The sequence below is a fragment of the Pinus tabuliformis genome, chromosome 8, assembly GCF_031772625.1.
Source record: "Pinus tabuliformis cultivar Carrire ecotype Pingquan chromosome 8, CPIR1, whole genome shotgun sequence".
NCBI classification, from domain to species: domain Eukaryota; kingdom Viridiplantae; phylum Streptophyta; class Pinopsida; order Pinales; family Pinaceae; genus Pinus; species Pinus tabuliformis.
In genome coordinates this window covers 181,638,147-181,644,146 of record NC_142294.1, presented here as the reverse complement: position 1 = coordinate 181,644,146, position 6,000 = coordinate 181,638,147, and positions in this window count along the sequence as shown.

Sequence of the window (6,000 nt, the reverse complement as noted above, 5' to 3'; positions counted from 1 at the left end):
AAAAGTAGAAACTCATATAAAGGCATAATCAATGTTGCACTTCAAATGATAAGAGTAATGGAAGAGTATGCATGATGGATTGAAAAATACCTCAGATATTCACATAATTTGTAAATAGTCAAAGTGACAGTGTGGTCAAATGTATCTGGTATTGCTGCAGGCAACACATACTGCATGACCATTAACAAATAACCATGTTCAAATATGCATGAACTAATTTCATCACTATACTAGCATGTCTATTAAAAAATAACCATGTTCAAATATGCATGAACTGATATTATCACTAGGATATACAATTTTATAATTAAGTTTCCAACAAATATAACATGTGACAATGTTACCTTTATCCAATTGTGCCAATCATGTGTTTTTAGGCCTGAGAACTCTGATCCATCTCTTGTGAATAATTTTTTTAATGTCACACCAAAGCCAGAAGGAAATCTTATGATTTTCATAGTAGAAATTATGTTTTCTTTCTCATTTTATGTAAATGTCCATGGAGCATGAACATATGAGTTGTCTTCGTGCAACCACATGTTCAGCATGATATTGGCAACTCGAAGGTCCTTTCTTAACTTTATTTGTGCTTCAATGTTATTTCCATTTAGATGTTTCCACAAGCACTCTGCCACATTTTTCCCGATGTGCATAGTATCAAATAGGTGGGCTATTGGCAAGCTCTCATAATATTCTAATTTGTAGAAAATAGAGAGTCTTTTCATTCCTAGGGGAAAGCCTGTCCCTTCTTTTTTGTCATACATTGCTTTCCACCTAGCAGGGTTCATCTTTATTGGCTTCCTCATTTCCACTTCCTTTCCATTGAACATATGTTTATCACGCACTCGATAGCAATGATTTTGTGGTAAGAATTGTCGATACTCATCATAGACAGTTTTATTGAGATCCCTTGACTGCCTATGCAACAATTTTGGCCCACATGATGGACAACCATGTTTCCCCTTTGTTTGTAGTCCTAAAATAAGATTGGAACCCATATTTAGTAAATGCTAAAATGAACATAATAATTATAAATGTAATTTATATTATATTACCACAACAAATAGAGAGCCCCGGGGCATCATGAATTGTCCAGATAAGAATCGCATGAAATAGGAAGTTTCTATCATTGATAGGTCTTGATACATCAAACATATTTACACCATCCCATAATTCACGAAGCTCATCAATGAGGGGCTCCATGTATACATCCATATCCTTTACCTGATATTTCCCTAAGTGAACAAAGAGTTATTTATTAGGATTAACTGAATTGAAATATTTTTATATAATCTTCAAGAAAACATTGCATTCACATGTTCTAGTACCTAGTATGATAAGAGTTAACATTGCATGTTCCTTTTTCATTGCCATCCAAGGGGGGAGATTGTTGTTTATAATTAACACTGGCCAAATAGAATATGTTGTTCTAAGATCTCCAAAAGGATTTACGCCATCCATTGCTAGAGAAATTCTTGCATTCCTTGGCTCATTTTTGAAATGTGGCCATTTTACCTCAATATCTTTCCAACATTTACTATCCGCAACCATACGCATGACACCATCTTGGCTCCTCCCTTGTGCATGATGATCCATATATTTTGCCAACTCCTTGCATTTGAACATTCTCTCAAACCTTGGCTTTAGTGGAATGTGTCGTAATACTTTATAAGGAACCTTCTTGGATAATTGATCTTGACGATACCTATTTGTGTGACACTTTGGGCATTGTTGTAAATTTGCATTATTTCCATAGTACAATATATGGTCATTTGGACATGCATCATATGTCTTGTACTCCATTCCAATGTCTTTCATTATTGAAGATACTTCTCTATGAGAATGAGGCAACTTATTGTCCTTTGGAAGTATTTTGTTTGCCAAAAGTCTGCATAGTGCAACAAATGATTTTTATAAGTATACACAATATTCAAAACTTTTAAGACATCTAGAGAATTAATTTATAGGAATATCAATCCAACCTTAATATATCAGTAAAGCATGTGTTTTTCAGTCCATGTGTAACCTTCAAGTTCAACAACAACATAAGTGTCGCCAATATAGAAGATTCAACATTTGCATAAAGAGGTGTCCTAGCCAAATGAGCTAGGGGTGAATCAACAACTTCTTCAAAAGATGTGTAGAAGTCTTGGATAAATTCATTGACACCAGCCTCATTTATCTGCGAAGTGGCTTCTTCCATAAATGTGTCTTTTCCTTCATCTTGAGAGTCGCTATTATCAATATCATCCATTGGTTCTTCACGAATATTGGGAACTAGAAGTGGCTTTTCATAAATAAAAAAATCAAATGAAATGATCAATAATAATGTATTAAATAATGTGCATATTTATTTATTATAAGAATAACAATTTGTTAATTATAATGTACCTCTTCTATATAAACTCCATGTTCCAATCTATGGATACCAACAAGCCTTCGCTTCTTTAGTTTCCTATTTTGGCACATTTTGCAACTGCAATATATCATTTCATTGAAGTATTCATTTGTACCTAGAGTAGGTCTTGTTTCCTGTTCATCTGAATATTCGGATGATGATGTGCTATTTCCCTAAATGCACCACGTTTTTTAAACAATAAGACTGCAATTTTTAACTTGGGTATTACTTATTTTTCAAGAGAACATGACCAATGAATAAACATAGGGAGTGAATCTATGAATATGTAGTTTTTCAATACATTTTTTGGCTCTTTGATCACTTGATTGTTTGTACTTTTGTTTTTTTGTTGTTTCAAGGTAGTGTTTAGTGCTTCTGTAGGAATTAGATATGAAAAAAAATCGAGAACTAGGTTCAAAACTCTGAACAAAACTCTACCAATGTGTTGAGTGAGCATTGAAGGTCTGTCTAACACTTTGAGGCAAGCTTATCAGAGTGTTCCAACAAGCATTTAACTAGTCACAAACAAACTTTTGAAGTACCATTTTAAATTTATTTCTAAAAACAAATCCAACCTCTAACTAAATCAACAACATAAATAATACAAATACCAAAAGCAACATAAATACCTGGTCTGCCATTTTGTATAGAATAATGTAATAGAAATCTGCAAAGAAAAGTTTGTGGACACTAGTTAGGATCATTGCTTATGCTATAGGAATAAATTGCTGCATTCATGGACATCTGAATTGGATTGTTTAGTGATCCTGGTGGATCTTAACTGCAAACAAAAAAACATCAAACGAAGACCATCTCGAAGCCAAAGGATTTATTTTCAATGGAATTTGTATTAGGTGTTTCAATTTGTATTTTTCAATTCATTTGGACAGGACGGTACACAATGGATAAATGTACCGCAGAAACAAATGGAAAGGTTGTCGGTTATAGCAAATTTTTTCAAAGACCCTAGTCATCATTTATGGCTGAAGATAGTCCATACTTTATTAAGTACACTCTCCATTTTGCAGGTAGAGCCTACTATCAAATAATTGTGAGACATGATCATTTTCTTTTAAAAACCATTACCATTAAATGGGAAAAACATTGTAATTGTTTAACAAGTAAGAAAGTTAAGGTCAACAAGATTGTAAAGTTCATTCCTGTGTTATGGTTTTGGAGGATGGAACCTGAAGAAATTAAGTTCTCTTCTACTATTTATAATTTCATTTGACAATGGTGATAACAGATTTTTGTTATGCCTATCACTCAAAACCGAGAACAAACTGAAAGTTGATGTTACTGCAATTCAAGAGCATGTCCACAACGTGGCATTATTAATAGTAAACTACTTGTGTTGAATTTAACCTAAATTCATTGAAGGTAATAATTTTAGAGTTTGATTTAAGTGGGAAGTCAAAAGGAGTAACCCATCTAGCTCAGTAGTTAAAGCCCAAGGTTCCTAATCTTGTAGTCGTGGGTTCGAACACTACGTTTGGCGTGTTGTGTTCATTTAATGCATATTTTGAAATGAAATTTTTCTATCTCTGGATTTCTTATTCTCTGAGCTCCTGTTTGATGGAACCATTGGGATTTATTATTCTCAAGCCCCTGTTTTGGAAAAATACTAAACAACCATCGCTAAGTTTAACAGACAACAATCATCTCGCGTAGTGGGTTCAAACACCACGCTAGGCGAGTGTCGTTGTATATCAGTCAATTTCCAATTTGGGAAAAATTCAAAAAAAACATCGTAGGGTGTGGATTCAAATCCCATGGTATGCGGGTGTTCATTGATAATTTAGATTTATCCTCATCCAAGATCCCTGATTCGAACCCTAGGTAGGCGGATGGTGTTAACTATCAAGCTTCTGTTTTGGAAAAATACAAAAAGAGCACAAAACAAACATCAGCTAAAGCCAAATCAAAGGCATTAATAATGCTCTACAGGATATAAACATTATTCTCCAAAATTACCACCAAAATCATAAACCCTCACTAAAAACCCTAGAGCTTGTAAACATTATTCTCCAAAATTACCACCAAAACCATAAACCCTCACTAAAAACCCTAGAGCTTATAAAATTACATTCACAATCAACAACATCCAAGAGCTTTTGAAGGCTGTAGCAAAGACAGGGCAAAACCTGGATACCCTATGCATACTGGGAAGCAGTAGGGATTGACGCACCAAATATAGGATTTACTTGAACAAAATGCCTAGGATATAAAACAAATTGGCAAAGAAGGTCACCGATTTATACACCAAACCTATATAGGGACATATATCAAAATATCAAAAAAACAGAGCACACCTGTAAATTTTCAGAGCATTAAAACCTAGGCCGGAAGGAGAAATAGAATCAAGCTCCGACAAGGAAGTGGAGGATAATTTTGATTCAAAGAATTCTTACCTTGAACTGAGGTAATGGGATTCGATCCCTCTGAATTCTGCGCGGTATTGGAGTGTGGTAATGGGATTCGATCCCTTCGAAGTCTACTCACTATTGGAATGCGCGGAATGCTCCGGAAGAAAGAGATTTGTTCTTGAAACTGAAAAGGCAGGGTAGGATGGGAGGCATAAGACCCCCTCCGCAGAATGTGCAGGCTCACTATTGGAATGCGCGGAATGCTCCGGAAGAAAGAGATTTGTTCTTGAAACTGAAAAGGCAGGGTAGGATGGGAGGCATAAGACCCCCTCCGCGGAATGTGGCTCTATCTAGAACCTACGGCGCTAAAACTTACGCTAATGTAATTACGTAAGTCTTTAACCATAAAATCCATTGATATTATATTGTTAACTGTGTTCTCATCGGTATGAGTGTCTTTTACATTTATTGCTTCTTTACACCTTGAGTACTATTATTTCTGATATTTTTTTTGTTTGTTTTTTGTTGGAAGAGTTTGGTAATACAAATTTTTTAATTTTAAGTTAATAAAAGTTTTATTTTAATGCAAAAATGAGTTTATTATAAATATTTCATTTATAATGCTAGTAATTTTATAAATTTAAAATTATTTTTCTCAAATTTCAAAGTGAATGGTACAAATACATAGTCTTAAGGGTCAACCTAGTTAGTTGAGTTCCCATTGTTAAAAAATCTTTTCTATTAAAAGGTCACTTGTTTAATTATCTTGACGTTATTGGAGTAAGACTTCATGGTCGAGCTTATAGGTTATGATCCTTTCAAGTAGATTTGGTAGGTACAAATTGATACATATTTTATATGTTTTATAATGTTGATAATATAATTATGTTGGAGTGGAAGAACATGAAGAATTGTCCATGTTCTCTTGATGGTTTCAGTGAACTCGTGGTTTTTCTACAAACAACAAATGGATCATGGATTCAAATTCGGCTGCCACAGTTAACCCTGAGATTAGATCAGCTAAATCAATAAATCGAGTTGTCACAGCTAGCCATGAGACAAAGGATCGATACATCAGCTCAATTAATCAAAGTATCAGTCACATTAGGGATTCAAGGCACTAAGCTAGGATTTTGGATAATAGATCCTACTTTCTTTTACCAACTCGATACTGCCAGTGGTTTTTCCACTCGAGAAGGAATCAAAAACTTAGACTTGGAGTAAATTTTATTAAAT